General features: G+C 42.2%; 1 protein-coding gene across 1 annotated transcript in view; it reads left to right on the top strand.

Annotated features, from left to right (window-relative positions):
- PRICKLE2 (prickle planar cell polarity protein 2) overlaps positions 1-21249 on the top strand; it is a 345204-nt gene that overhangs the window by 1951 nt on the left and 322004 nt on the right. The window lies entirely within an intron of this gene.

Raw genomic sequence — 21249 nt, 5'->3', positions numbered from 1 at the left:
CCTGTCAGAGCCCAGAGCATCTGGAGAGAGAGACACTCACAGCAGTTGTGGGAAGTTGGGGGGGGGGTCGACAAACTTTCAACTCTGACTTCTATCATCTAAACTGAAAAGCTGAGTTCTCCCTTGAGTCTTTCCTGATGAAATGAATGAGCAAATCAACTGGCATTTCCTCCAAAGTTGGGACCGTTTCCCCCATCTCCCCATCTCTTTCTTCCTCCACTCCCCAGTAGTCTTTATTTTAGGGACTTTGCTTTCCAGTACTTATCTTTGGAAGAGTGCTGTTCTGGTCCTTAGTATTTCCTTCCAGTTGTGTGTGTGTGTGTGTGTGTGTGTGTGTGTGTGTGTGTGTGTGTGTTTCCCCTCATGTCATCTCATTCAGGTCCCCAGCTGACATGTGTACCATGGACACATTTATATGGTAACTCCTGACTGTCTCAGAAACTAAGTGCTTTTGTTCCTGGCTCAGATGAGTCTGGCAGCTCCCTGGTCTTTGTTGCATGGTACTGAGCATAACCTGAACAGCTCTGGAGCACTTAACTTCTATATATGAAAAACAAGGGTTGGAGACCTTATAAATATGTAATTGATAGGCATAGCCATCCATCAATGCTGGACAGCAATTAGCAAGACCCATCATAAAAAGCTGCATACTGGGCTGGCTTTGTGTCCCTGACACAAAAGCAGACCCATGCTAATAAGGTGGGGAGCCCCTATTTGGGAAATAAAAATAAAAACTCCAGCCAGCTGTGTTATTCACATCCCATGAAAGACAACTCCTGATGCCTTGGTTGCCCCCTCTCCCCTGAACTCTCTGTTTAAGGAAGGGTGGGGGAAAGTAGTCAGATTCATTTCTCTTTCCTTTAGCAGTCAAACTTCGTATCTTCCTCATGGATTGTTTTTTGAGGGTAGGGGAGAGTCGCTGAAAAAAAAAAATCTGAGTTACTAGACATGAGATGCTTCGAGATCCAGTCTGATTTTGGTCTCTTTTAACTCAGCTGTTTGGGAAGATAAGCCATTTTAAACCAGGCAATGCTTTTGAATTGGGGAAGGTGTGTTTCATTTTCAGTCCACACTGTTGAATGTTCACCTTTCAAATGAAGCCATTCTCTCAACCCAGTATGTTTTCAGTGGCACGGAAACTCTTCCTACCTGTGACTCCCCCTGCCCCCCCACAAGCTTGGTTTGGGGCCAGATGAAACAGCTGTACTCACGGCATTTTTACCTCTATCTATAAAGGAGATCCACCTCCAACTGCATGTGGGAATGCTTTCATGGGATATTTTGAGCATTAAGGGACAAAAGTTTTCACCATAGGATCAGAAGAATCATAAGATCAGGGCCCCTGGCAGGGACCTCAGCGACCATCAAGCCTTCTTTTCTGGCCTTTCACCTAGAGTTAAAAATAATTGCCTAATCATGTCAGTCTTCCCAGGCTGCTTCCAGACAGATGTGTGTGTGTGTGAGAGAGAGAGAGAGAGAGAGAAACACGCTTGTGTCAATAATGGGGGCAAGAATATGGCCCCACACCTGGGCACAGCATGCCTTTTCAATATGACTTGGGTGGAGAGAGGGCTGAATAGGAAAACTCTCTTGTATCTCTCATTATTTCTTTCTCAGTACAATCCCTCCTTAAGGTGAAGGCTCTGATAGCCTTAGACAAACTGGAGATACTTTTCTGGGAGGTGATACAATAAGCCACTTCTGCCACTAATATTTCAATAATACTACTATAATAATTATGTATCCTAATTTATTAAGAATTGGTTTACCAGAATAGCTGGCAGAGAAGAGGGAATGGGACAGGGGACTGAAGAGTTTTAATGAGGGTATGGAAGAGGGAATTGAAAGGAAAAGTCTGAAGCAGAGGTGTCAAACCCTTGTGTTCTGGCCCCCAACGCTCTTGAGTATTGCCTGAACTTGATTAAAATGTAATTGGGAAATGGCTAACAAAATTAATAAAAAGTACAATAAAACATAGATTACATTACATTTTTAAAAAATCAAGTCAATGTGGGCCTATAGAGATCCTTAGGTATGGATCAATGGCACCTATTTCTATTTGAATTTGACACTACTGATCATAAGGCTCCACTGGGGAGGGCAGGGGAGGATGGGTAGCCACAGCCAGGAGGAGTATGAGAGTATTGGGTAGCTAAGGACACTGGGGCAGCTGGGTGATGAAGTGGATGGAGCACCAGGCCTGGAGGCAGAAAGACCTAAGTTCAAATCTGGACTCAGGCACTTACTAGCTGTGTGACCCTGGGCAAGTCACGTAACCCTGTTTGCCTCATCTATAAAATGAGCTAGAGAAGGAAATGGCAAAATACTCCAGTATCTTTGCCAAGAAATGGGGTCACAAAGAGTTGAATACAACCTCTGACTCTCTCCGTTTTTGCTCCTCTATAAAATGGGGATGGTAATAGCACTTACCTCCCATGAGATAATACTTGTTAAATGCTTAGAACAATACCTGGCACATGGTAAGTGCTGTATAAATGTTCGATGATGATGATGATGATGATGATGATGATGATGATGATGGTGATGACTTGACATTGAAAATAAATTCCATCTATGTCACCATTTTACCTGAAACCTACTTACCTTCAGACACTTACTAGCCATGTAACCCTGAGAAAGTTACTTAACCTCCGTTTACCTCAGTTTCCTCATCTGCAAAATGGGAATAATAATAGCACCCTTGTCTAGGGTTGTTGTGAGGATCAAATAAGATAATAATTGTAAAGCACTTAGAACAGTGCCAGGAACATAGTAAGCACTATATAAACATCAGCATTGAATAGAATAGCATAGTGTTGTCTATTGCCAATTTTGGGATACCATGTGGAGAATTTGGGTTGAGGGAAAAGATACCTTGGATTCCAAATGGCCTTTTGCCCTGTGCTGTCAGAGACAGACAGCTGTCCAGCCATCACCATACAGAACATCTGGGCATCCAATCCTGTTCCTTCTGTGTCTCATCCAGTATAATCTAGAATCAAAGTGGCTGCCACGTCTCTATGTATGTAGGCTTTTTTAGGAGATCTGAGTTTATCTGACAAAGGTCCCTTTTTATCTATTTAGCAGGAGTCCCACTGTGAGATTTCCCTACAGCATTAAACAGACAGCAAGGGAATTTTCATGAAGGTAGATTAAGGCATCTTTGTGGATTACATCCAGGACGAAATCATTTATAATTAAGTATGCACTTAATGTACCTTGGTGTAGAAGCAGCCTCAGACACAAGCAACGGCTAATTTATCTGCTTGCCTAAATCTGGTTTAAGAGACATGCCACCATACTTTCTGTGAAGGTGTCCAGGGATTTTGGAGAGCAGCTTCCCTTGCATTCAAGAGAAGATCCCTCATAGGAGAGATACCTCAGCCCCCTGGGCATCAGAGAGAAGAAGCTGTATTTAAACAAAGGCACATGTGCCATATTTTAAGGAGTGTGGATAAAACCAAAGGGGAAACCCATAGATTCAAAATAGTAGACAAGATCAATGAATCCCTATGTCTTTTGGGGATACATTTAATGTTGCCATTTTGCCGATGAGTGCACATTTTACTTAGGTCTTAAAAGCTGAGATTTGAGAACATTTCACCATTTTTTTTAATCACGCAAAGCTGAAGGAACGCAATTGCTGCTGGCAGCTTCGTAGGGAAGTTATAATTATGCAGGGATGTTTATTTGCCCCTTAATTGCATTTGCAGGCAGGGGAGTTGGGCTGCGTTTCAGTCATGCCCAAGCTCTGGTTTTTTTTTCTCTGGGTCAGCCAAGATCGCTACAGTGTTGACTGACTAAAAAAGCATCTTTCCTGAGTCTCCCTAGCAATTGTGTGGATTGATGGCTGAGATTGTAAACTGGGCAAGGCTGTCTCCGTTTCCTTGAGTCAATTGCAGCTTGGCTAAAAAATGGGTTCCCACCGATTAGTTTGATTTGGGAATGAAGTCGCTCATTGTCAGGCAGCCAATGTGCCTGGGAGAAGGAAAAACAGGGAGATGTGTAGACTGGAGAAAGTGGAAACTGATTTATACCAGGAATCCCAGAGTTTCTAGAAAGCTGTTTAATAGCAAAGAAAGTTTCTGGGGTTTGTTCAGCTCAAGCTAATTTGCATGTTGGTAAAACAGACAGGCCAGCTAATTTTCCTCCTCCCCTCTGTGTTCCATCTCATTCTCCCTCCAGTTTTCCTCTTAAATGTATAAGTGTTTTATTTAAATGCATAACTTTACTTGAAATAGGACTTTGGAAAGCTCAACTTTTATGACGTATATAGTTATATCTATGTCTATATATACACATATATATCTACATATCTACATATATATCTATATATATACACACACGCACATATCTATATCTATACACACGTGTGTGTGTGTGTGTGTGTGTGTGTGTGTGTAGGTATAAGTTGGGCTGCTTATACTGGACTTTCCTCATCTATAAAAAGGTGAGCAGATAGACTGGGTGGTATCTGAGTTCCCTGTGTGTCAGAGGAAGGATTTGAATCCAGGTCCACCTGTCATCAAGGCCTCCACCACACACTCACAATAATAATCTGTGGGCTTCACAATTTATCAGGCTTCTCAGTAGGATTGCTCTTGACAATGAATCCTGGTTAGCCTCTGTTAAAGTGAGATCTGGTTTAAAGGCATAGCCTATAAAATTGCTACCATGATAGTTTAACTTTCAAATAAATGAGAATCATAAAAAAGAATGAAAGGGAATGTGATGAATTTGCTTGAAATTCCTTGAAAGAAATCAACCCAGACTGGCCCATCTCTAACTGCTTTGCATCTGTCTGGGAGAGAAAGGTGCTGGGATTAGTCACAGGAGAATCTCATGGAGGCTTGAAGCTTAGAGATCATCTCTCTAGTCTAAACTCTTCATTTTATCCAGGAAGAATCGTAGAGTCAGAAGGTGAGTGACTCACCCAAGATTATACAACAAAAACTCCCATGTGTAGAGACGGGCAGATTTGGCAAAGTACTTTATGACCACCATCTCCCTTGATCATCTTTACAGATAGGTTTAACCTCTCTCATTATCCCATTTTACCAATGAGGCAACTGAGGGTTTAGAGGTGAGCTGTCTTGCCCAGAACCACATAGGTAGTGACAGGGCCAAGTCTTAAAGCCAGCTCTCTCCCTAATCCAAGCCCAGCCCCTCTCCTACCCCATTATGCAGTATATACAAGATCAGTCCCCAATGCAAATGTTATAAAGTTTTGGAAAGAGTGAAAAATATTTTACTGATGCACAAAGATTGGTTTTCTCTCCCTTATACCATCTCCATCAAAAAAAAAGAAAGCCCTTGTAACACTTATGCATAATAGAAAGCATGCTTCATCATGGATCCTTGGTCACTGCTTTGATCAGAAGAGTAAAAGATCTTAATTAGCTATAATCCATTTGCCAGAGGCCCTCAGCTGAAAAAGAGAAAAAATTGCTAGGAAATACACTACAACAGAAATTGATTCAGGAAAAGCCACTTTCATTCTATGAGCTGTTCATTCTATAATGGTCTGAACTCCCCTGATATAATACATTGAACATGTATTAATTACCTACTGTATCCAGAGCATGATGGTAGGTGCTATTTGAGGCTTAAGGTAAGACACTGCTTTTCTTGTTAAGGATCTTATAGACTAGGAGGAGGGGAAGTCACTAGTCCTGTCTAATACAAGGTTATGGAATAAGTGCATCAGAGTGTTAGAAAACAGTATTATGTGAAGTCCAAGGGGGGAGGTTGATACCAGCCCAAGAGAGGTTAGGGAGGCATTCAGAAAAACTTCCCTGAAGAGATTATATCAGTAAAGATAGAGAGAGACACAGAGAAAGACAGAGACAGGGAGGCAGCGAGAGAGAAGGGAAGGCAGGGTGGGGTGTGGATCATTAGATCATAGATACAAACCTTAGAGGTCAGGTCTGACTTCCTTATTTTACAGATGAGGCAACTCCAACTCCGAGTATGATGTTCTATTTACTCTACCCGGCTGCTTCCTGGTGGGTGGTTAGATGAGTCATTTTTCGCAGTGTTATATTCTTGTGACCCCCATTTGGGATTTGCTTGGGAAAGATACTGGAATGGTTTTGCCATTTCTTTTTTCAGATTATTTTACAGATATGGAAACTGAGACAAACAGGGTTAGGTGACTTGCCCAGGGGCACACAGCTAATTAAGTGTCTGATTTGCATGGATTTGAACTCATAAAAGTGAGTCTTCACAATTCCAGGCCAAGTGCTCTATCCATTGCACCACTTAGCTGCCCAGTCCCATGTTGGGAGGGGATAATGTGAGCAAAAACACAAAGGTGGTCCGGTATGGGCATGTTTGGGGGCCAGAAACCATGTTTGCTTTGACTGAAGCATAAACTGAACTAATACGAGAAAAGGCTAGAAAGATGGGGATACCATCATATTGCAGAGGGCTTTGAATGCCAGACACAAGTCTGAACTTGGCTCAATAGGCAATAGGGAGCCATTGTAGAATTTTGAGCAGGAGAATAATGTCGTTAGTTTTTATGAAAAAGAAAGATTAATCTTGCAACTGGCTGGATTGAAGAGAGAGAGTATATATAGGCGAAGGACTAACAGAGGAGTTCAGGAAGATTATAATGAGGGTTTGTACTCTGATCATGCCAAAGAAAATGGAGAGAAAGAAGGGACAGATGTGAGTGATGGTGCAGAGGTAAGGCCCACAGAATTGAAGTATGCCAGGAGAACGTAAAAATATTGGCTGGGACTGTTGGGTTTTTTTCCTTCCTTCCTTCCTTCCTTCCTTCCTTCCTTCCTTCCTTCCTTCCTTCCTTCCTTCCTTCCTCTTCTTTCCTTCCTTCCTTCCTTCCTTCCTTCCTTCCTTCCTTCCTTCCTTCCTTCCTTCCTTCCTTCCTCCCTTCCTTCCTTCCTTCTCTCTTCCTTCCTTCCTTTCTCTCTCCCTCTCTTTCTCTTTCTTTTTCTTTTTTCTTTCTTTCTTCCTTCCTTCCCTCCTCCCTTCCTCTCTTCCCTTCCTCTTTCTTTTTTCCTTCCTTCCTGTCTCTCCCCTCCTTCCCTTCTTTCTTTCTTTCTTTCTTTCTTTCTTTCTTTCTTTCTTTCTTTCTTTCTTTCTTTCTTTCTTTCTTTCTTTCTTTCTTTCTTTCTTTCTTTCTTTCCCTAGTACTGTCACTTGCTAACAGTGTGACCTTCAACAAAGATAACAATCTCTTTCAGTCTCAGGTTTGACACTACAGAATAAATGGGGAGTGTGTGGACTAGAACCTCTCAAGTCCCTTCCAACCCTTAATCTAAGATATAATCCTATACCACCTACAATTCAGGCCATTGTGAATTCCTCTGCAAAATCAGGGACCTGGAGACATTTCAAGATCCTCAGCCATCAGATAAGCACTTTAAAAAATTCTCCCTGGGTACTGTAGTTAAAATAGAATTTCTGAGCACAGCTCAGATGCTGCCTTCTGAAGGAGGCTCTTCCTGATCTACTCCATTCTACAAATACAGGATTTGTATGTTCTTGGTGGTATGTGTGTTATTCCCCAACTGTAGACAGGATATAAACTTCTTGAGGTCAGGAACTATTTTCTTTTTCCTTTTTGCATCCTCAGAACCTAGCACAGTGCCAGGCTCTTAATAATCTTTGTAGGATTTAATTGAACTTTGGAGATCACATTCAACACCTTAATTTTATAAGTAAGGAAACTGAGGCCCAGTGAGAAGAAGAAACTTGCCCATGAGCTAGCAAACATAGTGGCAAAACCAGGACTGGGGATATAGTTCTCTGGACCCTCAGTGACAAGCTCTTGTATTATACCATTTATTAAGGCTACAGAATGTATTCATCTATTTTTAGAAACAGTTGCCATGAGGGTTGGAGACATAAAGGCTTTCTGGTTATCTCTGAGTTTACTAGAGATTTCCCTTTTCTTGAGGACTATGGTTAATTAAGATGTTAAGATGGGGGTGCAGGCACCGTGGGATGAAGTTGTCAAAGGTGGAGGGGAATGACCTCCCCAGTTGACCTGGAAGAAGGGAAGCTAACAGTGCACTCGGCAATGCCCAGCCACGCTCACAGAAGGTCCTTATACAATTTTAAGACAGGAAGGTACCATTTAGTGTTTGGCTCCAGTACTCTTGGCCCTCCTGATCCCAAAACAAGCACATTCTTCCCCAACTGCAGCAAAGAGCCCATTCTTTTCCTGACAACTGGGGTTTGTGTTGTGCCCAAGGCAAGCTGTGAATAAAATGTAAAAAACGACCTTGATGCTAGTTGGTTGGGGGTTGAGAGTGGGGGGAGGCGACAGGTCTTAAAAACGAAAATCATATTAAAAAAACAGTCGGGGCAGGGTTTTGTGTGTTACTGTATGAAAGGTGGGTATTGTACAAGGAAGCAAACTCAAGGACAATGACATTTCCAACTCCATAGGCAGCTTCTGGCTGTTTTCTAATCAAATCTGAGCTACATTAAAAGGTGCAGTCATTCAGCTTGTTAACAGGCATTGGCATTAAACAAAGCCGTCAGGGGAGTTGGGGGAATAAATAGCCATTAGGAGAGTCTTTTGCCTGAGGTTTCCGAGAGGAAAAGGACCACAAAGCTGGTGGTCTCAGGGAGTGAGTTTCCATCTAATTCTTAAGGCATTTTGGGTCTGATTTCATAAACTTGCAAATTGAGAGAGGTACACCAGGAAAGAAAAAAATAAGCAGGATTTTTGGCCCAAATACTTAGGGTTCATGCCTTGGCATTTCAGCCGTGGCAACATGATGTGATCTTTGTTGTCATGTGGAAGATGGATGGGAGCCCATGTGGATATTTAAAGATGCCTAATGAGGATGTTACTGGGGTTCTTACGTATGGTAAACTATTTAGTGATGCAGAGACTGTTTTCACAACTCTTAGAAACAGGCCTCATTATGATGGCATGATCCAGTGTGGACCAACAGAGGTAGAAAATTGAGGAATTAGGCCTTGGGGAGGCACTTATTAAACTAATGCCAGTGTTTTCTTTTTTAATTGGAAACTAGGAGGAAATTACTTTGAAGATATCAAAACAAACTCAAAGCCAAACATAACTGTGCATAATTTCAGAATTTCAGAATTGGAAAGGACCTCAGTGTCCATCTAAGTTTATGGACTCTTAACATGGGGTCCACAAGCAGGAATCTATGAATAGGTATCTGAGGATCCTTGAACATGGAGGGGAAAATTTATATCTTTATTTTTACTAATCTCTGGCTGAAATCTAGTATTTTCTTCAATTAAAAAAAAACACCATTCTGAGGGCCCCATCAGCTTCACCTTATTGTCAAGGAGATCTAGGACGCAAAAAGGGCTAAGAATCCCAGAGCAAAATTTGTGTGGGGGCTGACTTGGTCAGGGCCTCTAAGGAAGGGGAGCCCGTCAAGCTCTCCAGGTGGTCCATTCCGATTTGGGACAGTTTTGTTGGGAAGGATTTCCCAACCCCGAGCCTAAACTGCTGTCTTTGAACCTTCTGGTTTCCTCCTCCAAAGCCAAATGGAATGAGTCTAATCCCTTTTCCACATGGCCGTCCCCCAGATCCCTGAAGATTCATCTCTCAGGCGCCTCTGAATCTTCTCTTTCCCAATTTCGTCAGCCAATGCTCCTAGAATTCTTTGATTCTTTCCCATCGCTTGTGAACTTCAGCACCCAGTATGTACTTAGCACTGGAGAAAAGCTGCCTTATAGATAGCAGGTTCTCAAGTGATGTCTTCAGTTCTATGAATGAGTCCACAAGCACAGGCCGGGCACAATGAAAAGAGCTGATATACAAAGGCAAAAATGAAATATTCCCTGCTCGTGGTGTATTTATATGTGTCTATGCACATATAGGCAGTTAGTTGGTACATCGGGTAGACAGAATGCTGGACTTGTAGTCAGGAAGGCCTGCATTCGAATTCCACCTTAGACAATTATCAGCTGTGTGACCCTGGGCAAGTCACTTAACTTCTGTTTGCCTCAGTTTCCTCATCTGTAAAAAGGCAAAAATACTTATACTTAACTCCCAGGATTGTTATGGGGATGAAATATTTGTAAAGCGCTTAGCATACCTTGAAGCTTTATGTAAGTGCTAGCTGTCATGTATACACACAAACATTATATGTGTGTGTGTGTGTGTGTATCAAAAGTAGATTTAAAGTAAATATAATTCTGTGCCAAATTATACATTCAAGTATGTCTACATGTACCTGTCTGTATGTACACTCTATGTCTATATATATATACACTTATATGTGAAAACACACACACACACACACACACACACACATATGTATGTGTACAGAAAGGGTTTGCTCCGTACCATACAAGGAGGCAGCTAGGTGGCGCCATAGCACATAGAGTTCCAGGCTTAGAGTCAGGAAGACCTGAGTTCAAATGTGGTCCTGGTCTGTCACTTAACCTTTGTTTGCCTTAGTTTCTTCATCTGTAAAATGGGGATATCGACCTCCCAGGGTCGATGTGAGGATTAAATGACATAATAATTGTGAAGTCGTTTAGCACAGTGCCTGGAATATAGTAAGTATCATATAAATGTTGGTTATCATTGTTATTATTATCTCAATGCTTTTATGAAGTAAAAATCTTGAGAAGATGAATAAGCAAAACTTCTTTTTCTTCTGGGTCTGGAAGTACTTGAAGTCATGTAAGAGATATGTTAAGTCTGTCTAGTTGAGTTATGAGAATCCTACAAATTTGTGGACTTTACATTGGCCAGGGTGAGGGTGCTTTTTATTTATTTATTTATCTACACCATTTATTTATTTTTAATTAAAAAGCTCTGGCCACTTTGCCCTCTCTAAGCAGGATTATTCCTAAGCACTTGTTTCTAAGTGGATTATTTGCACAACCACAAGAATGTAGAAGGCATTACATTTCAGGGAGCATTTGCAAAGAGCATGCTTGTGACTTGGTTGCTCCAGGAACAGTCAAATGTCTGGACTTGTTATCTCGAAGGGGCTAGAAAAGGGAGACAGGATATAAGCTCCTACAGCAAATGCTTCGGGGGTGGAATTTGCTGCCACCCTTGGGTCAATTAAGCTGTCTGAATCCGTTGACCTCTGGGTCACTGGTAAGGCCCATCTATCTTCTGTCGACATTTTTGGGGTATGGAATGGTGACTGGCCTAGTAGTGGAGGACTGGCTTTGTGTAGTAAGCCATTCATTATTAAAGCATTTGGCTCTTGGACCTTTTATTGGTTTTTAGCTGATGCCTGGGTCATGTAATTCATTTAAAAAAAAATAAAAATAAAAGGAAATTCAGAAATAATCCTTGAGATTAATTCCACAAAAAAAAAATTCTTTTATTCAGTCTCTGCTTCCCATATTGTCCAGTTGAGTAGAGTTGGAAGGGAGCTCAGAGGGCAATTAGTTCCAACCTATAACTGAACAAGAGTCTCTTCTGTGTCTTCCTTCAGAGATGGACAGCCAGCCTTTGCTTGACCTTCAGAGAAGGGAAACTTACTGCCCCCTAAGGCAGCCAGTTCTATTTTGATTGCTCTAATTGGGAGGAAGTTTTCCTGACATGAACCTAAATTTTACTCTTTGGAACGTCTACCCACGGCTCCTTTAGCTCAAGGGACCAAGCAGAGCGAGGCTAATTTGTCTCCTGTGTGATGGCCCTTAAAATATTTCAAGACAGCTCCCTTTCAATCAATCTTTGTATGCTTTGAATGTGAGGCCCTTTACCACCAGGCTGCCCCTCACTCTTGATAGCCTGGCTTGTCAATGCCCTTCCCAAAACATGGTTCCCAGAATGGCCACTGTTTGGCCAGAGTGGAGCAGAGTGAGTAGGATTATCACCTCCTTCATACAGGACAGTATACAATATAAATATAAATATTTCTCTACATCTATAAATGCATACACACATATGTATACATATTATATATATGCAATATATATTTGTGGTGCAAACTTGCGTGTGGAATTTTTGGTATGGAAACTCCTCCCCAAATGTAGATTGGCAATCTAAGGGTAATTTATGATCTTAGAGGGTAGCCTGGGGTGCTAAAAGATTAGGTGACCTGCCTTTAATGTTCACACAGCAAATATTTGTCAAAGGGAAGCTGTAAATTCTGGGTTTTCTGACTCAAAGTCTGGCCCTGTGTCCATTATACCACTCTGACTCATGTATGTGAGCGTGCACCCATGTGGTATATAGGCACACCTACGCAGTGCCACAATCATAGAGATACACATATGCACACATGCGTATAAGCATGTTCACACACATGTATTGTGTACACATGTGTGTACCTATATGTTATGCATGTGTATACACATGTACAAATATACATAAACACACTGATAATCATAGCTAGCATTTACATAGCATTTTAAGGTTTACAAATAGTATCTCATGTTGTTTTCATGACAACCTTGGGAAGCAGGTGTTATTATTATTCGCATTTTACCAATGAGAAAACTGAAGCAAATAGGAGTTGAGTGACATGTCCAGAGTCACATGGCTAGGACGTGTTTGAGCCTGGATTCAAAGTCAGGTCTTTCTGACCACAAGTCCAGTGTGTTATCCACTGAGCCACCTAGTTACCTAGAATATGGATCACCATAAATGCCCGAAAGCAGAGTGTTAAGTTTTGCTAATCCATGTCCTTTACTTCTGGTCAGTTCTGCTCTGGAAAGATCTCTCACTACCATGTGTCTTTTAAAATCAATCAGCAAAATTTTTTGAAAGGCTACAATATACAAAGTCCTATGTTGAGCACCATGGAGGATATAAATTAGCATAAGCCCTGATCCCGGTCCTCCAAGAATTTATAATCTAGTGGGGAGAGATAGAGCTGGGATTTCATTGACATAGGGAACTCCCAGATAAGGAACTCCCTCCACCAATGAAGGTTGGCACCTACCCTGCAAACTTAAGGGTTGACTCTCCCAACACTTTCCTGGTTTTGAGGTCTGTTCTCTACCCATTGGACCACACTGCCTCTCATATTTAGGGAGACAAGACATATAGTCTAGTGTCCTGAAGAGTGCCTTTCCCATGTTCTCCCAAAAATCCTCTACAAGGTGTCTACCTAATCTGCTGGGAGCCTTCATTGAGGTCCCTTATTATTTTAAGGGCACCCAGTATCAAAAAGGCTGTCTATTGGTTATTCCAGATCATTGCAGCCTGCTGCATCCAATTTATACACACCTTGTTTCATTCTCCTGTCTTTTGGGTGAGCTATAATTTTGAATCTTTGGAGACTGTGGTCTCCCATGTTTCTTGGACATATATCATCAACAAAAAATAGTGGTGTAAAAAGACATTTTTTTTTTTGTTTCGTGGGCAATCTTGGGGCCATTGAAAATACAATTCTAAATGTAACCCAGCCTTCCCTCTTCTAGTCAATTCTGGCTCTTCTCTTTGACCATCACCAATATCTGGTCAAGAAGGCGGGGCTATGTGGGCCAACTATTCAATTGCTTATCAGGATCTAGGTCATAATCAGTCTTTATCCTTTGATTTCTCTGTTTAGATTGCTAGACCTTTGAGTTGCAGCAATTCCAGTGGTGGTAAATAGTTAACTAAGAATGCATAACAACACCATGAGAGATAATTAGAGAAGTGGAGCTAGGAGGGCCTTAGAAAAACAACCTACAACTTGGGAGATGACTGAATGATGGGGATTGGGTGCCACCCAGACCTGTTGGGTGGCAGATGAGGAAACTGAGGCCAAGACAGGTGAAGGGACTTAGCCAAGGTCGTATAGGCGGGATTCACCAGTTTAGATGAGGAGCTGTAAAAGGAGTGTCCACAGGGGACTTGACTGAGAATAGGGAGGGGGTTTCCAAGAGCCCGGTGGGAGGAGTCAACCCTCAGGAGGAGGAGAGGGAAGACTCTGAAAAGAGATAAGGCTTCGGGAGGAGGCAGGGAGGGTAAATAGCTTGCATCCAAAAGGAAAGAGACTCATTGCTGGCTATTAGGGAATCAGCAAGATGGGAGGCAGATAACTGGCATGTGGGCTATACAAACTTGTAGAATATTCAGGTCCTGGAGTTCAAAGCGGAACATGGAATGTTGGTGTTTCAGATTGTATCTGCTCTAGTTCTCCCCCATCCAGTGTTTGTGGGCTTTCATTATTTCTGCCTTTGAACAGGAATGGGAACTGATAAGAAATCTCCCGCCCAGGTGAGCTGTAGAGACCCAAAGTGTTAGGAATGTAGGGAAGGGGGAGATCTTTGTGGCTTGGCACATGTCTCAGTTTCATGGAGGACCTTTAGCACTCTCTCCTTCCTATGGAGGTGAGAATGCAGGGTTTGCCAGTGGAGGGATGCATCAGGTAAGGGTCCAACACCTCTTTGGAAATAAATGCCTGGGGAAAAAAAAACAGGGAAGTGTTTATTAAGCACCTACTACGTGCAGGCCTAACTTGGCAAGTCAATTCTAGTGTAGGAGACAGAGAAGGCTATAGTTGCCCTCTCTTCTGTGCCTGGCACATTGTCGGTGCTTAACAAATGTAAATTGATCGATTGAATAATAAAAGTGTCAATGCTAGTGAGGCTGGTTTTGTGAGCAGGTCAAATAATTAAGAGAAAAGCTCTTTGAGTGTTGGTGGCTTGTCGGTTTGGCTGCCAAATTGTCTTCCTTGAGATTCCCACAGGTATCTGAGGGTAGATTTGGTGTGGGGTTTTCAAGAGGCAGAGGGAAGTCTCAAATGATTTCTTAAGATTCCATTTCTGCTCTGGGATTGGGGCTGGTCTCAGCTCTATGCAGTATAGGTGGCTGGCTTATCTGGTCTGAATTTAGGGATACCACATAGATCCCTTCCGCATATTTGAATCAAACTATAGTCCAGGGTAAATCTCTGTGCCTCAGTTTCCTGATCTGGTAAAATGAGGATATTAGACTTGATAGCTTCTAATGTCCTTTCCAGATTTTTGTTTATGAACCTACAAACACCAAAAGATACCCTTACTCCCTCATCATTGATCCTTGCATCTCCACCCATCATTTGATTTGTCATTGTCTGTTAGTAACAAATACCAGTGGAAGAGGATGAGAATCACTAGGCTTTGTGACTTTCAGCAAGTCACTTCGGCTTTAGATTCTCTCATTTACAAAATGAGAATGTTGAGCTAAATGGTCCCTAAGCTTCTTCACACACCTATGAATCTCTGATTAAGCCATTATCAGTAGTTGACACTTCAGCATACGGCGTTAATAACAACTTACATTTTGACGGAATTGTAATGTTTACGAAGCTATTTCTTCTCAACAAACAGTACAAATCATATGCCCCTTTTACAGAGGAAGACACTGAGGCTCATGAAGTAGTCTGCCCAGTGTGAGAGCTGAGGTTTGAACTCTGTGATAGGACTTGGAGTTCAGTGGGACTGTGGAAAGCATCTGTTCTAAGCAGCCCATTTTACATTTAAGATAGCAGAGGCCTAGAGAGTTGAGGTCATTTGGGCAAGGCCGCATAGGTAGTAAATAAAAGAAACAGGATATGAATCCAGCTTTGACTCCAAAGGCAGGGTTCTTTCCAGGATATGATTCTATCTATGCCTTGGAATTAATTTATTTAAGCCATTGTGATATAACTGCTGAGAATAGGGTGTGTGTGTGTATGTGTGTGTGTGTGTGTGTGTGTGTGTGTGTGTGACAAACATACAAAAAGAAAAAAATATGCATACGTGAATAAATTTTAAAAGGATATAAAAAGCTTCACCCAGGGTTCCCTCATTTTAAAATCTCTTATGCAGGAGATATGTCTTGTTAAGACTTGGAGATCAGCCTTTAAATTTAAGGAGCTCTCCTCAGAAGAAGACCTGTGCTTTGGATCTCTGTGCAGAGGACAGTTGAATTCCATTCCATACAGTTCCTGGGCTTTCTAAAGACTGAACTTGAACTAGGGCTTATCTGGAGTTATTTGAGCCTGTGGCTTGGGGCAGGGCACCTTCAGGAATTGTCAGGTCCAATTATATCTGATCTGAATTGAGCTTATATGCGATGCTGCTGCTGCTTTGACCACATTCTCACATCCCCCTACCCTTTAACTGGAGAGCACCAAGGTATCTAGGGCTAGGTGGCACATAGGGAAGAGGGTTGGTTTTGTGATCAGAGGCCCTGAGTTTGAGTCTGGACTTTGCCACCTATTATCTCTATGACCTCAAAGCAAGTTACTCCATAGAGGCCTCAGTATCCTCATATGCAAAATGAGTGGGGTGGGCTGGATTTGAGATCATCATAGGCTTAGAGTTGAAAGAGAACTTAGAAACCATTTAGTCTTTTTTTTTTTTGGTAAGGAAACTGAGACCCCAAAAAGTATACTTACTGTATATGAGATCCTGGGCTAAATATCATATGAATATCTTAGAAACTGTCATTCCTTCTCTTAAGGAATTCATTACAATTGTGGAGACAGAAGACTTGCTTGGAGTCACACAGATAGAGACAACATGGCAGCCTCCCAGAGAAATGTCTGATCACATAGGTGCTTTGGCTGGGAGAGTGGGTGGTCACCTCCATCTCCACCATGGGGCTTGGGAGAAAAAGCAGGTCTTAGGAGAAGGGCTCCATGACCTCCTGGAGGTAGTAGCCCAGGGACCTTAATGGTGTGGGCCTAGGGAAGGCCTGCAAGTTAAAGTGGGAGCCTATGTGCCCTCCTTTCCCCCTTAATTCCCCTCTACTCCCTCTCCCTACTGTTCTGCTCTGGATTTTGACACCCTGTGGCAAAGTTCCATTCTCCCCATGATAGTTACAGTTTGGGACTAGGTGACTTTCAGCTTTAAATCTACAATTCTTATTTTTTCCTCTTAATTATTTTCTTTGTGAATCTGCAAGCCAATTTCTCTCTTTAGGAATAATCTGGGGCATTTCAGAAATGTAAGTATTCAATACTTATTCCTCTATCTGGAAAGTACATGCACTGTAGCTGATCCCATTTAGGCCTGCTTATGTTAGGCTTAACGGGTGTAGAATGAACGAATATGATTAATCCCTTTGATAGCCCATATCATTTTACCACCAGCCCACACAGAGTGAGTTTGGCCATGTTAGACACACAGACAACTTTCTTGACTGCTACCGTAGCAGAAGCTGGCTCCAGGAGAGGGAAACTTTATCTCCTTTGTGTGAATATAAAACCATATCTGCCTTAGTAACCTTTTGACGGAAAAACCACCATTCAAAGAGTCGAATTTCTGGAAAGGGTATGATGTATATGCTTCGTCTGTTGAGGAAGATTCTGTGAGCTGGTCTGTGGGATGGAATTGTCCTTCCAAAAAGTATTCCAAGGGACCAGTTGGCATAAGATAACCTGGCTGGGGTGCTAGCTATCTGTGTGAGCCTGAACAAGTTCATTTGTTTCCTCAATTTTTAAGATGAAAAGATTGGCTTAGATGGGCAGCTAGGTAGCCCAATAGATTGAGTATTGCATGTTGGTCAGGGAATCAAGAAGATCGGAATTCAAATCCTGTCTCACATACCTATTAGCTATGTGACCCTGAGCAAGTCATTTAACCTGTTTGCCTTAGTAGCCTCATCTGTTAAATGGGAATAATAATAATAATGATAACAACAACTAATATTTATATAGTGCTCAGGGTCACATAGCAAATAAGTATCTGAGACAGGATTTGAACTCCGATACTGACTTGCTGGAAATATTCTAGAACAAACAATGCCTATCTTGGACACCAGAGGGAGGAGGATACTGTCAAAATGGAGCCCTACCACAATGGAAACAGCTTGTCAGTACTGCCATTGGGAATGGGCTTGTGGGTCTGGGGTGGTGGCAAGAAAACTGGACATGGAAACTAGGAGAGAGGTTCTGCTCCTGGTCTTTGCCTCCAGCTAGCTATGTGACCTTGAACCTCAGTTTCCTTGCCTGTAAAATAGACTAGATCTGGGCTTCTTAACCTAGAGCTGGTGAACTTGTTTTAAAATATGTATACTTTTTTGATACCTGTGTTTCCATAGAATTGGTCTCCTTTGTAATCTTATGAATTTTATTATTATCTGCACTTAAGAACATGATTCAGAGGAGTCCCTAGGCTCCCCCAGCTTGCCAAAGGGTACAGGACACAAAAAAAATAGCTCTTGGCCTATATGATGTCCAAAGCCCCTTTCTGTGCTAACATTCTGCCATTCTAGGAAATTAAATGCAGGAGTGGAAGAAGGGAAAGGAAACCCATTCTTGTTTCCACTGAGTTAGCAGAAGCTCTGCAAAGAACTCGGTTATGTCTTTGAAGGAAAGCAGTGGGGACGTTGGCTGACCCTAGAAAGAAAAGAAGCTCTCAGGCATAGGGCGTAACACATGTTCAGGCCCACTGTGAGGGTAGGGGATTGAAAAAAGAGAGTGAAAAATAAGTGAGAGCTGGGGAACAGAGAAGAAGAAGGGGAGCTCCTGAAATCTGCCCCCTTCCACTCCACTGAGGAATTGGAGCAGCCCTCCTGGTGAGTGGAAGTGGGAAGAGTGGATCTCTTCCAACATCTTTGCTTAGGGATCCAGGTTTTAAATAAGCGCTTGATGTTGGCCATTTGTATAATAACATGCAGGGATTTTGTAATGATCAGTCCTTAGAAATAATTACAGAACACATTAAAATATCACTAATTAGGGGAGAGATTTCCAGCTGAGCCATGGGCACACCCAAAGGGGGACAACACCCTAGTGTGGTTATATCCTGGGTTAGTGAATTCTCCCTTCTATCATCACAGAATAATAGATTTAAGGACATCTGAGATCATCTAGTCTAGGGATGCTTCATCTTTTTTGTGTGTCCTAGACCCCTTTGGCCATCTGGAGAAATTTATAGGCTCTTTCTCAGAAGAAGATAGGCAGCCAGGCAGCACCATAGTGCCTAGAGCACTAGGCTTGGAATCAGGAAGACTCATCTTCCTGAGTTCAAATCTGGCCTCAACCACTTACTAGCTGTGTGATCCTGGGCAAGTCACTTCACCCTGTTTGCCTCAGTTTCCTCATCTGTAAAATGAGCTGCAGAAAGAAATGGCAAACCACTCCAATATCTTTGCTAAGAAAACCCAAAATATGGGGTCATGAAGAGTCAGATATGACTGAAACTGACCAACAGACAGAAGAAACCCTTAAAGAATTGAAAGAAATGCTAAATTTCAGGTAGAGATTAGTGGACATGGAGATGTAATTTTGTTCCCACTCCTTGAAATCCATCAGTTGACACCCCCCCCAACATTAAGAACTCCTGATTTAGATCGAATCCTTCATCCTACAGGAGAGATAACTGAGTCTTAGAGCAGTTAAGTGATTTGCCCAAAGTCACACATCAAGGGGCAGAGCTAAAATTGGAATCCAGGTGTTTGAATGCAAAGAATGCGCATTCCATTGTGCCTTGCTTGGGTGTGATTCTCCACAATTCCTCATAATGCAATTGCTTCCCCATCAGTATATTCAAACAGCTAGTCTCACCACCTCCCTACTGCCAGCAAAGAGGGTGAGTTTCCTATGCCTCTCCTGTCCATGAAGGAGCCAAGAGGCTGTCTGAGATCTTAATCCTCATCTCGTAATTAAACAACGTTTCTGTGGATGACTGGACCTAAAAATGGAAAGAAGGTGTCAGAGTTATTTGTCATCTGCCTCCAAGGATTTAAACTCCTGCTGTTAACACTGCATGCATGAGGACCCACTGGGCCATCTGCAGCTACAGATGGCCTCGAACCCTGGACGTTTTATTAAGAGCCAAAATAAATAAATGAAGGAAAGGCGGTCTGAAAGCTTTAGCCATGTGAAGGGTGCCGGCAAAGGGCTCTTCACGGCCCCTGGTGATTGTTGTTCTGGACAGGTAGTTTTAGGGTCTCCTTTCCACGACCGAGAGGAAGCAGTGGGTTATGAAAGGTCGGTGTCATGTGAAAGGATCTGGTATGCTGGCTTGTAGCAACTAAGAGCTGAGTGGAGAAGAAGAATCCAGTGGAAGGCTGATCAGCCTGAACACTCCTTCATCTCTGTTCTGACAACCATCCTCTTCCTGCCATTGTTCTTGGAGGAAAAGGGGAAAGGCAAAGGAGGCTGATTGCTCTGAGAGATCTAAGGGTTTTTTTTTTTGTTCTTGTTCTCAAGGAAATTGTAAACCTAGTTGAGATCAAGCATTTAGGGTTGTTTAATTTTTCTCCAATTCCCCCCCCCCATCCAAATTTCCTTCATTTTAAAGTCAGACTTTTCAAGAGAGAAACAGCTGCCTCTCAGGGCGCTGACAGTTTAATTTAGATAGTGAAGTGCTTCTAGTACCTTGAGGCAAGGCCAAAATGAAAAATCCACAGGAAGTCAGTTATTATTTCTCAAGAGTCCATCAACTCCTTGTCTAGCCATCTGTCCATTCGTGCTCTTCACTCTTCATCACATTATACCTATACCAGCCCTTTCCCCTCTTTTCTCTTATGGCGTTGGTTCACACCTCTAGTCCCTACCCCTGGAGTTAAAAGTTAGCAAAGGTAACTGAGAAAAACCAAGACATGAGGCATCTATCAAATATGCCTATACCATACACCAATGTCTCACGGTGTGTGGACAGGGAAGCCATGTGGGAATTGACCCCACCTGGTAGGTACCTCCATCTTACTTTTACTTATGAGTTCTAGCAAGGGACCTCTTATGCATAACACTTCTAAATGTTACCATGCACAGATAAGTAATAACCCCCCAACTTCCATAAAATCAGGGAGACCATAGACTAAACTGTGTAGCAAGCTAGCCACAGGGGTAAATAGTGCCAATGGGGTATGATTCTAAAAGTTCATAGGTCTCCCCTTATAGGACTTCAGTCTGAAAAACCATACTTTTGGGTTCTAAGTATCAATTTTACTGACATCTTAGTGTGTGTTAGTTTATGAGATTATTGTTAATTTATATCTAAAAGTAATTTTAGAAGGCATAAATGAATACAGGTCCAAGGCATGGAGAACTTTCCAGTAAACCCAGGCCTGCATGGATGGCCCAGTACAGCACTGGGCACTTAGGGGACCAGGGTGAATATGCTGAAAGGTGAGACAGGAGGATATCAAGGAGAAATTCTGCCTCGGTTGGTCCTGACTGGCTGGCATTAGAAGTCACTGTGTTATACTTTCAGAGATTCTGTTTTATCTTAACATTTCCTTTGTGGTCAGAGAGAATCTTCACTTCTATTTTTCCCCATGAAATTTTAAATTGTGGATAATTTCCCTACCAGTTCTTGTGATGAAATACATAGGTTAGCTTTCCTTTGTAAAGAAAAATGGATCAAAGAGATGGTTTTTCTTCTGATACGTAGACTCTCAGCTGC

The sequence above is a fragment of the Phascolarctos cinereus genome, unplaced genomic scaffold, assembly GCF_003287225.1.
Source record: "Phascolarctos cinereus isolate Bilbo 61053 unplaced genomic scaffold, phaCin_HiC Scaffold_4;HRSCAF=312, whole genome shotgun sequence".
NCBI classification, from domain to species: Eukaryota; Metazoa; Chordata; class Mammalia; order Diprotodontia; family Phascolarctidae; genus Phascolarctos; species Phascolarctos cinereus.
This window is presented reverse-complemented; position numbering and strand designations above follow the sequence as displayed.